The following is a 17,085-nucleotide window of genomic DNA, read 5'->3' as shown; positions in this document are numbered from 1 at the left end:
GTGGCTCGGTGGCGAGGGGCGCGGCGACGAGAGCCAAGGGAGTGGGACATGAGGGAAGAGCAGAGAGAGAGCGCGAGTGGAGTGGAGTGAGCTGTGAGCGCAAGGATTCGTTTATGACCTAGCACTCGCTAACGACCGTCACTCACTGACTGTTACACTTGTCCTACGTGGCACCCGACATGTGGGCCCAATCTATCAAAAATCATAGTTAACGACTCTAAATCGATCATCAGTGTTTATTAAAAAAATTAGCAAGGAAAACAGTAGATTTTTGCAACGAGCAAGGAATGTGGCGGTAATTCTGCTCGACTACTCCAAATGTGATGTTTTTTTTGTAATTCACTCCTTTTACGAGGGCACGTCTTATATTGTGGGACGGAGGAAATATTGTTTCTTTGCTGCTTCATCTAATAAAAATAGAGCCAAAGGGCGGCCACATTTTTCAGAAAAATATATTTCACGCTTTTGAAGAAAAAAAACTTAAAAAGATTTAAAGAACATATAGGTTGCACAAAAAAAGCTGCTCTCGTTGGTCACCATAAAGAGTGCTTCAAAATACACGTTAAACCACAACAATCTTTTTTATGTAGAAGCATACAGATCACTTGCCAATTTACAAAAAAAGAAAACGTCCAAACCGATCCACATGCATCACATATTTGTCTAACGTTTGACAAGTCAATAATTAAAGAGCAACACAGTAGATGCAACATAGTGACAATGAAGAAGCTGACAAGGGGTTTTGCTGGCTACGAAGGGGCACTGCTAAATCTCCTCCTCGCTCGCATCTGAGTCATCTGAGTAATCGTCGAGACCTGAACACAAACGTAATGCCCCATAATTTTGTTAGCAATCATACAACTAAGTGCTCAGACAAATAAGCTGATTTGTACTGTACTTCACTAAGCCCAAACATATCAATTAAATTGATAAACATTCCCCATCCAAAACACTGGAATGAAACAGTCCGTGCTTGGATGTTCTACATGCCCCTGTCATGCAGTTCGGAACGTGACCTGAATCAGTGGAAACAAGATTGCCTTCATTAGGCTCTGAAAGATATAATGCAGAAAGACATTTGTAATGCAGAAACACTTTTGGTCTTTCTGGCGTAAAGCAGCAAGCATATCATGCAACAAGGATAAGTCCACGTAGATTAAGAAATAGGCTCACCCGATTATGATGATGGCTTTTTTATGGAAATCCTCCATCGACTTCCACCGACTCAATAAACCAGTCTCCTTGACATGAAACCCGTTAGGCCCTTCAAATCAAGAAAAAATATAATGACAGTGAATTTAAGCTCCTAAAATATGATCAACTTATATCAGGATCAAAGATAAGCAATATAAATTTGGCCAGAAGTACACATGAGTATCGATGTATTTGATGTTGACCAATTTGCTATTGGTGAAATATAAGTTCAGAGGTTCAATTAGCATAACAACTCAAGCAGTCTTACTTGTGGTGTACCTAATCCATATTCTGCGAGAATTGAAGTGCCTCTATCCTGCGATCCTAACAAGCAGACACGTGTATAATTGCTGCTTCTGGATCAGGGCATAGATATGCAAAAGATGCTCCTATTAGGTGAGTCATGCTTTTAAGTTTGGCCTTAACAACTCAAGCAGTCTTACTTGTGGTGTACCTAATCCATATCCCGCGAGAATTGAAATGCCTATATCCTGTGATCCTAACAAGCAGACACGTGTATAATTGCTGCTTCTGGATCAGGGCACAGATATGCAAAGCATGCTGCAATTAGGCGAGTCATGCTTTTGAGTTTGGCCTTCTCTTTTGTGGTTCCATACAGGGTCGGGCCCATAGTGGCGCCATCTGTGCGGCCCGCACAGGGCCCATGATTCTGGGAGGCCCCAAAAAAATTAGATAGGCCTAGTATTGAAAAACAAAACTGGGTCAATGGACAGTCCTCCACTGGTGTTGGCCCGAAGCAGCGACGGCCAAGCAGGGCCAGACCGGCAAAATCTGGGGCCCTGTACCAAACTAAAAATTGGGGCCATATCTAGGAAAAAACTAATGAGCAATTATAATGTATATATATGTCGCAGAAAAAATTATAATTTATTTAATGTAATGTCTTACATAACAAGTGGACATATAAAAAAGTTATACCTATTCAACTCACGGTTGCTATTTATTTGAATATCCTCATTCTTTTAGTATTTCTTGAAATGAAATCTTCGATGATATCCTCATGATCAATCTTCTCCAACACTTCACTCTATAGTGCTATTGTGGCCAAATCACTGAGTCTTTGTTGTGTCATAGTAATACGCATATAGGACTTCAATAGCTTTAATTTAGAAAAACTTCTTTTTGCCAATGCAATTGTTACAGGAATGGTCCACAGAACTCTATATGCAATACTTGCATTGGGAAAACAATGATGCCGCTTTAAAAAATTCAGAATTTCAAGAGGTCCGATATTCTCTTCTGGCATGAAATTTTGAAGAAACTGCAACTCAACAAATAGATCGTTAACATCAATATCAGATTGTTTATCCTTCATAAGTGCAACCTCAAGATTGACACACGAAGATTTTAAACTGTCTTTATCCAATGAACGCAATGTTTCAGAGGTAAATAAGAAACCAAATATTTTCTGTTAACCTTCATATTGCTCATATCTCCTTGTGAGTGAGGAAATTGCTTGATCAACAACACGTATAAAATAGTTGATTCTAAATGATTCCTCTGCAGACTGTGTGGCAATGTTTATGTCGTCTAGGTTCTCATCAAATTGTTTATTTCTTTTAATTTCTCTCCTTTTAAGAAAACTTGCATCAATATCCATCTCAAGTGCAATTTCTTTGGCTATCGTCAATGCTTTCATGAAACCAGTTTTGGCTATACCCCTCGAAGAAAGAAATAAGCCCTTTCACTTTCTCAATTGCGACATCAACAAGCATATCTTTTGTTTGCATATTTTTGCTTACTAACTTAATAGCAGACAATACCTCGTACCAAATGACTATTGCCACGATAAATCCATATTGTCCAAGTTCATTGTGCCTTTGGATAACTATCAGCTTCACCTACCTACAATTAAAAAAAGTTCATAAACGTTATAGTTGGATCTAGTCAAATCCTGAATTAATTAGATCATTATCAATATGAACATATTGGTTACCTGAAGTAGAGCCTCCCGAATGTCTGAACATTGAAATCTAATAGCTTAGCACTTTCAACACGACTCTCCCAACCTGTAGCTGACACAGACTTGAGAGTCAATCCTGATATGTTTTCTTTCAAAATATGCCACTTCTTTGTAGAATTGGCAAAAATTGTGTAGATGTGTTGGATAATTCTAAAAAAGTCCTTTGCTCTATCACAAGTCTTGGCCATATCACAAAGTGTTAAATTAAGACTATGACAACCACAAGGAAAATAAAAGCTCTAGGATTTATATCCGAAAATTTCCTTTGTACCCCTTTATGTGTTCCTTTCATATTTGATCCATTATCATAATCTTGTCCTTGCACATCATTTATATCAAGATCAAGAAGTTTTAGCTCATTTTGTATCACCTCAAAAAGTGCTTGGCCAGTTGTATCATTTACATCTAGAAATCCAAGAAATGACTCTTCTATGGAAACTTGACTTGAAAATGAATCCACGTATCTTATAATTAAAGACATTTGCTCTTGGTGACTTGCATCAGGGGTACAATCAAGTATGACAGTGAAATATTTTGAGCTTTTATTTTCTTGATAATTTCAGACCTAATACAAGAAGCAAGCAAGTGTAGCAATTCATTCTGAATCTTATGATCAAGACAATGAGCATGAGTTTCTTCGTTTGTAATACAACGAACATGCTCCTGAATAACGGGGTAAAATTCAGCCAACATTTGTACCAAACCCAAGAAATTACCATTGGTATCTTCATACAGTTTGCCATTCTTACCACGGAATGCTAGATCATGCTTGTTTGCATTGTAAAATTTCTTGCCAAGCATAATCTAGCATTCCGTGGTAAGAATGGCAAGTATGAAGATAGCAATGGTAATTTCTTGGGGTTGGTAGAGATGTTTGCTGAATTTGACCCCGTTATTCAGGAGCATGTTCGTCGTATTACAAACGAAGAAACTCATGCTCATTATCTTGATCATAAGATTCAAAATGAATTGCTACACTTGCTTGCTTCTTGTATTATATTTGAAATTATCAAGAAAATAAAGAGCTCAAACTATTTCTCTGTCATACTTGATTGTACCCCTGATGCAAGTCACCAAGAGCAAATATCTTTAATTATAAGATATGTGGATTCATCCTCAAGTCAAGTTTCCATAGAAGAGTCATTTCTTGGATTTCTAGATGTAAATGATACAACTGACCAAGCACTTTTTGAGGTGATACAAAATGAGCTAAAACTTCTTGATCTTGATATAAATGATGTGCGAGGACAAGGTTATGATAATGGATCAAATATGAAAGGAACGCATCAAGGGGTACAAAGGAAATTTTTGGATATAAATCCTAGAGATTTTTATTCTGCTTCTGGTTATCATAGTCTTAATTTAACACTTTGTGATATGGCCAAGACTTGTGATAGAGCAAACGACTTTTTTGGAATCATCCAACGCATGTAAACATTTTTTGCCAATTCTACAAAGAAGTGACATATTTTGAAAGAAAACATATCAGGATTGACACTCAAGTCTGTGTCAGCTATGCGTTGGGAGAGTCATGTTGAAAGCGTTAAAGCTATTAGATTTCAATGTTCAGACATTCGGGAGGCTCTATTTGAGGTAACCAATATGTTCATATTGATAATGATCTAATTCATTCAGGCTTTGACTAGATCCAACCATAACGTTTATGAACTTTCTTTTAATAGCAGGTAGCTAAAGCTGATAGTTATCCAAAGGAAAGCAGTGAGGCTCTAGGTTTGGCAAACAATGAACTTGGACAGTATGGATTCATCGTGGCAATCGTCATTTCGTATGAGGTATTGTCTTCTATTAATTTAGTAAGCAAAATTTTGCAAACAAAAGACATGCTTATTGATGTTGCAATTGAGAAAGTGAAAGGGCTTATTTCTTTCTTCGAGGGGTAGAGCCAAACTGGTTTCATGGAAGCATTGGCGATAGCCAAAGAAATTGCACTTGAGATGGATATTGATGCAATTTTTCGTAAAAGGGGAGAAATTAAAAGAAAGAAACAATTTGATGAGAACCCGGACAACAGAAATATTGCCACACAATCTGCACAGGATCATTTAGAATCAACTATTTTATACGTGTTGTTGATCAAGCAATTTCCTCACTCACAAGGAGACAAGCAATTTCCTCACTCATAAGGAGATTTGAGCAATATGATGGTTACAAGAAAATATTTGGTTTCTTATTTACCTCTAAAACATTGCGTTCATTGCATAAGGACAGTTTGAAATCTTCGTGTGTCAATCTTGAGGCTGCACTTATGAAGGATAAACAATCTGATATTGATGCCAACGATCTATTTGTTGAGTTGCAGTTTCTTCAAAATTTCATGCGAGAAGAAAATATTGGACCTCTTGAAATTCTGAATTTTCTAAAGCGGCATGATTGTTTTCCCAATGCAAGTAGTGCATATAGAGTTCTGTTGACCATTCCGGTAACGGTTGCATCGGCACAAAGAAGTTTTTCTAAGTTAAAGCTATTGGAGTCCTATATGCATAGTACTATGACAAAGCAAAGACTCAATGATTTGGCCACAATAGCACCGGAGGGTGAAATGTTGGAGAAGATTGATTATGAGGACATCATCGAAGATTTCATTTCAAAAAATACTAGAAGAACGAGGATGTTCAAATAAATAGCAACCGCGAGTTGAATATGTATGAATTTTTTATATGTCCACTTGTTATGTAAGACATAACATTAAATAAATGATAATTTTTTCTGCGACATATATATACATTATAATTGCTCATTAGTTTTTTCATAGATAGGGCCCCAATTTTTAGTTTGGCAGAGGGCCCCAGATTTTGCCGGCCCGGCCCTGGTTTCATATATGATGTTGCATTGTTTTTAAGGCGTTTTTTAGGTATTTTCTCCAGACCAGAAATTTATTTCTCTCCTAATTCAAGAAATTTTACAGGTATAAAGTAAGAGAGGCCTTTTGTGGTGGTGAATCTGCACTGGTAGAGTGGAGATTGGAGACAGGGCGCACTCATCACGTGATTACATTACACGAGTCTCATATTCTAGTAGGGGCATCACAAGTATAATATATGAATTTGTTGTTGCTTAAAAAGCATTCTAGGCAACCGTTGAAATTTTAAATTTGTATACAGTGTACATCTCAATGTTTGGGAAAGAATACTGAAATACTTGCTCTGTTTCCTTTTAGTCCGGATATAAATTGTGTCCCTAGTAAAACTTCGTATTTGGTGGTGAAACATATGGATGTACCAAAAGCATTACATTGACACTTTTGAGAACCAGAACTACACCACCAACTACACCCAAAAGGAGGATATTGCTCTTTGTGATGCTTGGTGAGCGATCTCCATGGATGCAATGATTGGAATAGATCAAACCAAGACTATGATTTGGGAGAGAACTACCGAGCACTACAATAACTCCATGGACGTGCGATCAAGACGTATGGTTCTCTTGGGCATCGTTGGAGCACCATTCATGACCAATACAACTGATGGTCCGGTTGCATCAACCAAGTGAATCCAAAGAGCTGTGCAACAACAAGAAGTGGATCCAAAGAATCGCGGAGACCACTCCATAGAGATCAAGGTTGAGCATATCCGTTGAGGAGGACGGCGAGGTTGACGAAGATGCCAACAATAGACCGGAAGGTAACAAGATCGCAAAAGAAAGAAAGAAAAGAAATGCATTCGGTGGCACTTACAAAGAAAAACTTATGGGCATGATTTAGACAAAGAATGTGTTGGCGGATGAACGCAAAGATGAAAAGATGGCGAGGTGGAATGAGCTCAAAATGTTGGAGGGTGAGAAGTGGAAGGCCAAGTTGGCTGTCGAAGAGAGGAAGGTGAAGGTGGAGGAGCGTAGACTTGCACTTGAGAAGGAGAGGATTCGTGATGCCAAGAAGGCCGAAGAACGTGTTATCATGTTCATGAATCCAAACACAATGGATGAACCCATGAGAAAGTATTGGGATCTCACTCGTGGAGAGATCTTGGAAGCCTCTCTTCGAAATTTTGGTGGTGGCCGAGGGGGTGGGGGTGGCCAAGGGGTGGTCGGGATGGTTGTGATGGTGGTGGCCGAGGAGATGATGGTGGTGGTGTAGATGGTGATGGTGATTTCTTCTCTGAGCACCTCGTTTGAGTGGTGGTGGCCAACCGGGTGATGGTGCATGCCATTGGTTGGGTCGATCCACAACATATACAAGCTATGTTTGTCGTGATTTTTTTTTTTGAAATTTTCACGGGGGAGGAGGGGAAAGCCCCTGAACCACCTGAATATATTACGTAAAGGAAAGGGAAAACCCCCATTCCCGAGTGACAGATTTACACAGAGAGATGAGAAAGCCACGGGAGGAGACGCCAACGAGAGGGGAGTCTATCAGGTAGATCTGAGCACGTCGAGCCAAACATCAATATGAATGCGATCCTGAGCTTTCATCCTGGCTCGCCATAACACAACATCGTTCAGGCAGGCTTTGAGGGTGGCGGTCAGGGACGGCGAGCCATCCCGGAACACCACAGCGTTCCACCACTTCTAGAGCCCCCAACAATAGTGGAGGACGAAGGCGTCCTGAGAGGCCGCACCGACCGCAGGAGCGATGTTGAAGATATGAAGGGCTCTAATCAAGGCGCCCTCCGGTGACACACTGAGACACCTTCAAAACTGCACCCCGAAAGGGCAGCCAAAAATGAGGTGGTCGGCGGTCTCTAGAACCGCCTCACAGCACATACACCCAGCCTCCTCCGGTGTTAGGATGGTCTTGCGGAGGAGCACGTCCCACGTGTGGATGTGCGACAGGGTGAGCAGCCAACCGAAGAACTTGACGCACGAGGGGGCCCTGTTCGACAACAGGAAGGTGGCCGCGACAGCCTCAACACCGCCGAGGAAGTGAAGGGTATATGCCGCACTAGCCGAGAAACGGCCCCCGTGACCCTTGCAAAGGGGGGAAAGCCAAGAGTCCGGGGACTCGCTCCCGGGGCAACTCTCGACGAGCCGTTGGACCTCGACGCACTCACGGACAACCAGCGGAGTGAGCCGTGACACGAGCAGGGCAAGCACCCCATCCCGACGGGCCTCCCACACCATGATCTCCGGGCAAGTCGCATGGGAGAACAAGGCAGGGAAAACCATCCGAAGCGCCCCACAGGGAAGCCACATGTAGAATGAGGTTCGCCTCCCATCCCCCAGCAGCACACAGGAGAGCAAACAGTAGGTAGGCCCCAGCCCCCTGGGGCACGCCAGCCCCCCCCCCCCTCCAGAGGGGACCGGCCGTGGGCGAGGAGTGCCTCCCAACTGCTCCCAAACCCACGAAGCCCACCTCGACGGGACCCCATAATGCAAACAGTGTAGAAATTTAAGGAGGAGGCAATCGTTCTGGACTTCAAGAGGTCGGACTCCCAGTCCGCCCTCCACTTTTTTTAGAAAAGGAGGATTACTCCGACCTGTGCATCTGAGATGCATATGCAGCCATTTATTAATTATTCTTAGAGACCTTACAAAGCATTACATCAGTAAGCCTGAAGCCACCATCTTGGCGACACCTGTCGCTACTCCTAACCCCTTGATGCTGGGGTGCCGAATGTCCGAGTCTAATACCAAACAGACATCACACGGAAACCTAACATCTAATGCCGGATGACCCATCCTAGCCACATATTGGGAATGGGTCACACACCGGTCCAGCGCACCACCCCCTGGCAAGCAAGGCGGTCCCCGTTGGCGACGGTGACGCTGAACTTCTCCGAGCCCGCCGGTTGGAGTGCGAGGCGGCGCATGGCGTCCCCGGACAGGAAGTTGTGCGTCGAACCCGTGTCCACGAGCGCGGTGAGACGCTCCCCGTTGATCGTCACCGGAAGCAGCATCGTCTTTGCCGTCTTGATGCCAGCCATGGCATGAAGGGAGACGACGAAGGCGGTCGCGTCGACCGGCCCGTAGGTCGTGACGCCGGCCTCGGAGAGTGTGGTGGCGTCGAGCTCCGCGGTGAGGGCCTCCACCTCCGCGTCGTCGACGGTCTCCAAGTAGAACAAGCGGGCGCACGTATGACCCGGCGCATACGGCTCGTCGCAGTTGAAGCACAGGCCCTTGCGGCGCCGCTCGAGCTGCTCGGCCGACGTCAAGCGCCGGAAGGTGCGTGTCGGCGCGGGGGCAGCCGCAGTAGCGGCCGGCAGGGCGGGGCGTGTCGGGGTGGCGGCCGCCGAGGCGGGGCGGGTCGGGGGACGCGTGCCGCGGCCCGGGAACGCCTGCTGCAGGGCGTTGGCGCGCTGCTCGTACGCGCGTGCGTAATACATGGCCGTCTGCAGGTCCTCGGGCTCGCGCGTCTCAACGTCGATGCGGATGTGGTCGGGAAGGCCGCCGACGAAGAGCTCGGCGCGTTGGCGAGCCGTGACGTCAGGCGCATGGCGGGCCAACGTCTGGAAGCGGTCGGCGAAGTCCTGCACCGAGGTGGTGAAGGGAAGGCGACCGAGCTCGGCCAAGCGGCTCCCACGTATGGGGGGGGCGAACCGGAGGAGATACAGGTCGCGAAAGCGCTCCCACGAAGGCATCCCGCCCTCGTCCTGCTCGAGGGCGTAGTACCAAGTCCGGGCGGCGCCACGGAGGTGGTAGGAGGCGATCCACGTGCGGTCGGACGCCATGGTCCGCTGCCCCCTGAAAAACTGGTCGCACTGATTGAGCCAGTTCAGGGGGTCGACGGTGCCGTCGTAGGTGGCGAACTCCAGCTTGGTGAAGCGGGGTGGCTGCTGCACGTGTGGCGAGGCCGCGTAGGTGCCCTCGTGACGACCCAGCGCGGCGGAAGTAGAGTGTTGCGGCACCACGGAGCTCCCGGCGTACGGATTAGTGTACCCGCCAAACCCCCCGAAGGTGGGGGCGGGTGGCTGCAACACCGTCGGCTGTAGTGGCGCCGTTGTATAGGTCGGCGTGTCAATCCACGTCGGTAGCGGGGATGGCGACGGCGGCCACCGGACCTGGGTGATCGGCAGACCCTGGGGCACGACAGTCGCCGGGGGCGGTGGCGCGAAGGGCGCCGCCGGCGGAGGCGGTCGTGGCGGGGTTGCGTACGGAGCCTGGAGGAGAGTCCGGAGGTTCGAGACCTCCAGGTTGAGGTCGCGGATCGCCGAGGGCATCTCCGCCGGGGAGAGGACGGGGGCGGGTTCGGCCGCCAGGGCCGCGGGACCGGAGGTGGCCGGACCTGAGGTGGCCGGCGGCGGCGAGTGGTGCGGCGGCGACGGCTGCTAGGAGGTGGCGGGGAAGGCGGTGGTGGCGGCGGCGGTGGTGGTGGGAAGGTCCGACAAACTCATCGAACCCAAGCTACCTGATACCAAATTGGTAGAGGCTCGGGTTCTACCAGGTCTCGGACGTAGGTTGTAGGGGTGGAAGTGCGGGCTGCAAGGTTGGGGACGCCGGCGCCAGCGGTTGGGCGCCGTCGCGGCGTGAGAGAGAGAGAGTGGGGCGGCTAGGGTTTGGGGCTCTCGTCTCCTGAGGGAGACGACAACAGAATATATTGTTTATTGTCTGCTTAATATTGAAGGGGTACATGTGTTTATATAGGAGGACAGCCTCCACTAAACCCTAGATAACTTGGACTCTAACTTGGACTCTAATATAACTTGGACTCTAAGATAGGTAAGATAACTTGGGCTAAGCCCGTAATTAACCCTGCCTATTGGGCCTCCTCCATCGTAGATCTCCAGGCGCCGAATCCAGCGATCCGGCGTGGTCAACGACGACGACCACCATCCCGCGGCGGCCAACGGTGTTCAAGCCCAAGACCCAAAATTGGATCTGTTATGAACACGGCAGTGCCCGCGACCACCGATCTTGCCTACCACGCGGCCGTCACCACGTCGCGAGTGCCGAGCAGGCTATTGCCACCACCGTGCTGCACAGGACGTCGCCAAGAAACCCACCCGCCGCGCCGCCCGACCCCACGCTAGCCCGACGTCCCGCCCGATCTGGCTGCCCCGCGCCAGCCGCGACGGACAAGGGGGAGAGATGCCCCGCCGCCGCCCAGCCGGCCAAGCTTTGCCCGACGGCGCTGTGGACGACGGCGAGGAGAGGTGAAGGCGGAGGAGGGCCGAGAGGATGGCGGCTAGGGTTCCCCCGGGTCGTCCGTGGGGGCAACACAAGGGGGACGAGGGGGATTCTTTGCAGTGCAAGCTGCTAGATCAATTCAATTTTGAAACCTCATTAAAATTGGGGGGAGAATTTCACTTCCCCGACCTCTGCGCCAACTATGGATGCATACGGCCTTTTAATTAGGAGTACTAGGATTTTTAGTCTCCATTATACACCAAGCCTAGCCCAGTTCTCAATAAATGAGTGAGTACCAGGAAAGCCTGGTCCTCAAGAATAAATACAAGCCTAAATTCGTCTCCATGAGGATTCGAACCCAGGTGTTGGGTTTGTACATCCACTCCCCCAACTAGTCCGTCCTCCGCTTTGGACCGATAGACATGCTCCCAGGCGACCAGGCACTGCGCCCCGAAGGCCCGGTCGGCGACGTTCCACAGGAACGCCCTCTTGAGCTTGTCGAGTGTTGCGAACACCGCGGGGGGAGCCGCATGGCGGCCATGGCATAGGTTTGGTTAAATATTGTGTTTAAAGTGATGCCTTTTGGGTGAACCTTGTATGATTTTATTTGAAATTTGTAATGATGACATATATAGTGCGTAGTGTTTGATGTTGATGCGGAAACTTTGTTTTTATTTCACTAACTACAGAAAATCAGTTAGGTACGGCCATTATTAGTGTCGTAAATTTTTACTCCACTAACTTTACTCCGTCGGATCCTCCCTTAACTTTTACGGGATCGGTTAGAAATGGCTTACAGAGCCAATCGAGCCGAACTTGCTCTTGGTTACTGGTAATTCCAACGCTTCCCCTGCCAGCCCTCATCTTCTAAGATGCAGAATGATGTAGAGCCTCGGATTCTTGCAGTGAAATCCAAAAGCCTAGCTTCACTCATTAGAGTTTCATAGCAATTTGAAGTTCCAAGCAAACAGTTTTCTTTACATTCTTACACCAATGAATGTATTGATAGATTCATAGTATCTTGGAAGTATCTAGCATTCACATGGTATGCTGATTCCGAAGACAAAAAAGATTATCTCTCTGCCTATTGAACTAGCATATATGCAAAGGAAACAGTAAGTCTAAAACAGAGAACAGCTTGGAACTTGACTTGTTCATGGCACTTGGTTCTGTTATCATTGTCCAGCTTCATTAGATCTTTGGTTTTTTAATGATCTATGGTTTTTTACTCTATAAAAAGTGCTTGTTTTTTTTAACTGATAAAAATGCTTGTTGATAATGTATACATCGTATATTTGATATCCCTAAGGAAAGAATTATATGTATGTGCTCAATTAAATCAACACTTGAAAACAATGTAGAGAACAAACAAATCCCCAAACAGTTAAGTGAGAGTGGGAAGGAGATGGTACCTGCAGGCTGAGGACTCGTCTTGGTGACCTTCACCGGCCACTGCCAAGCATGGACCAGGCGGGCAGCCACCCAATGCTGAACTCCTGGCAGCACACGACCTTTTTCTTTGTGAGGTCGATGGCGAAGATGTATGCGTCCAAGAAGAAGTAGACCTCGTTGGCGTTCATGGGGTGGACCAGTGCCAATTAAGCAGGGACGACCCACGGACGCAACCGGACATCATCACTGTAGCTGCTGTCCTCCCAAACCTCATCCAAAGGGGAGGTTGATCGGGCTCCCCCATGTCGCGTTTGACGGATCACTGGAGGTCAGCGTCCAGATGCGGACCGCCGGCTTCTCACATGCACCATGGATCTGAACGTAGCGCAGCCGGCCGTGCTCACCTTTAAGCAGCGGTGTATGTCGCGGTTCGAGGCGAAGGGCAGCGCGTCGGGGACGATCCCTTGGTGGGACAGGACGCCGTCTCCGCGGTACGGTCTTCTGGCCGTGATGCTGGAGCACCTACACTTCGGCCCTGTTTTGGATACTCTAACCGGGTTAGAGGTTAGAGTTAGACCCTAAACTAATTCTAACCCAAGAGATGTTTGGATGAGAGGGTTAGATTGGCAATAAATGTCCTTTCTCAATCATTTGGTTACTTTTGTCCATATTCACTGTCGGATTTGGTGTGGCCGATCGTTGTGTGGCCTGCTCTCGCTTACAAATCAAGTATAAAAAAGATGATAAAAAATAATTTGTTCGTACAAATTTGATGTCTCACTTAAACATACAAGTCGCCCGTGAAGGTGGCCGGCGGCGGGGCAGGGCGGGGCAGGCCGGCGGCAGAAGGCTGGGCGTGCGGCAGAGGCTGGGGTGGCCGGCGGCAGGGCGCAGCGGGGCGGGGCGGGGCGGGGCGGGGCGGGCCGGCGGCAGGGCGGGCGGGGCAGGGCGGCCGGCGGCAGGGCGCGGCGGGGCGGGGCGGGGCGGGCCGCGCCAGAAGGCTCGGCGTGCGGCAGAGGCTGGGGCGGCCGGCGGCAGGGCGCGGCGGGGCGCGGCAGGGCACGGCGACCGGCGGCTGGGACGGTGAGGAGGGAGGGCGACGGGAGGGACGAGGGTTGGTGGGAGGATCCGGTGCGGGTGGATGCGGTAAGAAGTGATTTTTTTTCTTTTTTTTGTCTCCACCTAACTCTAACCAAAAAAACACCTCTTGAATGGGTTAGATGCATCTAACCTAATCTAACCTTACCTATTTAGATTTTTGAGGGTTAAATAGCTCAACTCTAACCTAATCTGACCCTAACCTAGGATCCAAACATGGCCTTCTTCTCGTCCCAGCCGTACACGTCGACCGTGCAGTGGAATAGTGGATCGTGACGGAGCCACGGTCTTCGAGGACCCACGTGTTCAGCACTGCGCCTGAGGCCGCCCACGCGAGGAACGATGCCCAGCGTCCTGCGGCGCCAGGGGTCGAAGAGGTAGTAGGAATTTTTTGATGATTTTTCTGGATCAGAAGACACCCTTGAAGCTTCAGGGTTGACCAGAAGCCTCACGAGGAGACAACAAGGTAGGGGCGCGCTCTGCCCCCTTGTGAGCCCCCATCAACTCTGATTGCCCTATTCTTGGCCTAAATATTTGTTGGAAAATGTTGTATGGGAAACAAAAAAAAGTCTACGAAATACCCAAGATCTATTCTATGGAGATGCTAATAACGAGAGGGAGAGGTGTCTACGTACCCTTCTAGACCGAAAGCGTTAACGATCTAGAGATCGTGGTTGATATAGTCGTACTCGCGTTGCGATCCATTCCGATCCAAGCACCGCGCGTGCGTCACCTCCCAGTTTAGTACATGTACGGCTCGGTGACGTATCCTCATTCGAAGAAACGTGGGAGTTGGGAAAGCCAACGGCCAACGGTGAAGGATTGGCTACCCAATGCACCTCCCTCGTTTATATATAGGCTAGAGGGCAGGGAGGGTGTCCAAAACCCTCCTAGGGCCGACCACAAGGGAGAAAACACTTTAAACATGAAGATAACATCTTATCTCTAGATTCAACCCTTTCAGTTTAGAGATAAGATCTTATCTCTAGATTTAAACGACATGTGCATTGGAGAATGGTGCAACCAGCCCATGTGGGTTGTAGCCCTACCCCTCGGTCCATGTGGGCCCTTCCCAGGGTCATTGGGCCCATGGCGGAAACCACGGAACCTTTTAGAACCTTCCTGGTACTCTACCAAAATATTCCCGAACTTTTCCGAAACCCTGAATATGACTTTTCATATATAAATATTTACCTCCGGAGCTCCTTGTGATGTCGTGGATCCCATCCGTGACTCCGAACAACTTTGAGAATTTCCACTATTAATATCTCAACATTACCCTAGCGCTACCGAACATTAAGCATGCAACCCTACGGGTTCAAGAATCATGTAGACATGATCGAGACACCTCTCTGGTCAATAACCAATAGCAGGACCTCAATGCTCATATTCACTACAGGAATCACATAATTTGCCGTGAGTAGCGCCTTTTGCCGTCAGCTTTTCGTCGTGGATGACAACAAAGACCACTTTTGCCGTCACCTCCTGACGACAAAGAATGACTCACGGCATAGATATATTTTGCCGTCTGTAATAAAAATGGTTGACGGCGCAAATATATTTTGTCGTCTGTAATAAAAATGGTTGACGACAAAGACATATTTTGCCGACTGTAAAAAAAACCCGATGACAACAAAGACATATTTTGCCATCTTTAATAAAAACAACATACGACAAAAAAATGTTGTTGTGTGTTGTTTATTTTACAGACGGCAAAAAAGAAACACAACACATGGATCGATCACACGAATCGATGACTTTGCAAGATCTAGTCCGCACATCCGACATCACATGCGACCCACCTTTCCGTGTGACCGCACCCACTACACAATCATGTAATTTGTTGTATGTAATAAAATATTGATGATGGCAAAGATATTTTCTTGTTGTGTGTAAAAAAATTTATGACGACAAACAAACAAAGCATGTGGATCGACCTCGCGGATCCATGACGTGGCACAATCAGGTGCGCCCGCATTCGTCTCTCCCTCACCACGCGCGGCGCGCCCACCCACCCACACACTCTGGCCCACCAGGAAGGCATCTCTCCTTTGCCTTATCATCTCCCCTCCCTTCGTCTCTCTCCACTCCCGTGAACGCATCTCCCTCTCTCTCTTGCACCACACAACCGTCGCCCCCGCTCGCGCCACCGGCCACCAGCCGCTTTTGATCCCAAATCGCACCGAGATAGGCAGAGACTCCCACTGCCGGCCGACCGGCCGCATCACCAGCAGCGAGAAGATCTCCCGTTGCACTCGTTCTCAAAGGAGGAGACACCAGGGAGGTGGGTGCTGGGAGCGACACAGTTGTAGGCACCATCCGCGAGCACGAGCGTTGCTGCTGCGCGGCCTGAGCGACTGCTCGACGGCGAGCTCTCTAGCGGGATTGTCAGGCTCTCTGAAGAAACACCTGAAGTTAATGCACTGTTGAAGATGTCTGAAGCGTTATCGGCCGCCGATCTTCGATCCAACGGCTACGACATAAAGTGTACTGTGGAAATTCCGACAACGCCCCTGGCCGGTCGCGCGCGTCCCTTACCTGCTCACCGCGCGCGTCCCTCTCCTCCTCTGGCTATAAATCCATGTAATCCCGTTTGTCTCACTTTATGCTTATTGTAATTGGGTTAGAACCCTAGCCGCCGGTGGCGAGCTACCATTTTCCTTCAGTAAAACTCCTAAATTCCTCGCGATCCCTCTCGGTTTTGATCTTTGGTTTGCTTGAGCATGATCATACTCTCTTTCTAGTTAGTCTGAGCTTGACAATTGGTATCAGAGACCCAGTCCTTCCTCGGCAGATCGGGGGCGGGCGCCGCAAGGAGATAGATCTCAGATCAGGTGACAGAGGCTGCTGGGTCTTCGTCCTGGTTGCTGGAGCACCCTGCTTCAGTGGTAAAACCCTATGGAAGAGATCGATCCAGAGGAAGGAAGTTGCTGGAGGCGGTGTGAGCAACGGGGGTGAGGTAAAGTCCCTCCATTTTCCCCTCCCTTTCTAGCAGTTAATCTGTGATCATGGCTGGAGTAGCAGAGTCAGCTACAACTGCTGATCTGCAGCTGGAATCATTTGAGTTGGACCTGAAATCACTAAGGCAAGAAAGAGATGAGGATAGAAAGGAATTCCACCAGTTTCAGGCAACTGTAAACAAGAATTTCATCACCATGCAGAAAAACTTTGACAAGATCCAAGATAATTTCAGAAGGCTGTTAATTGATCCTGATCCCTATGATTGCCCCAGGGCGCCCAAAACAATTGGTAGCAGACACCTCCTTCTGTTACTATGCCTGAAAAAGCTGTTGTTGGAGTAGTGGGTATATCAGTGTTAAGGGATCAAGCAGGAAGAGAACTAAACATGGATGGCACTCTGAAGCAGCCTTACAGGCATCCTAACTTTGGTATTAACA

General features: G+C 48.0%; 1 long non-coding RNA gene across 2 annotated transcripts; it reads right to left on the bottom strand.

Moving 5' to 3' along the window:
* Positions 1-562: 562 nt before the first annotated feature.
* On the bottom strand, positions 563-13,155 carry LOC123412646. Of its 2 annotated transcripts, XR_006613561.1 has the most exons (4): positions 12,610-13,155; positions 2,979-3,060; positions 1,174-1,264; positions 563-1,016 (listed from the first exon to the last, which is right to left on the bottom strand). It is a non-coding gene; the product is annotated as an uncharacterized LOC123412646 (long non-coding RNA). The 2 variants fall into 2 exon arrangements; XR_006613560.1 differs by lacking the exon at positions 2,979-3,060 and having other exon boundaries at positions 12,610-13,120.
* Positions 13,156-17,085: the final 3,930 nt, after the last annotated feature.

The sequence above is a fragment of the Hordeum vulgare genome, chromosome 7H (assembly GCF_904849725.1).
Source record: "Hordeum vulgare subsp. vulgare chromosome 7H, MorexV3_pseudomolecules_assembly, whole genome shotgun sequence".
NCBI classification, from domain to species: Eukaryota; Viridiplantae; Streptophyta; class Magnoliopsida; order Poales; family Poaceae; genus Hordeum; species Hordeum vulgare.
The sequence above is the reverse complement of the archived record's forward strand: the minus strand, read 5'-3'. Positions and strand labels throughout refer to the sequence as shown.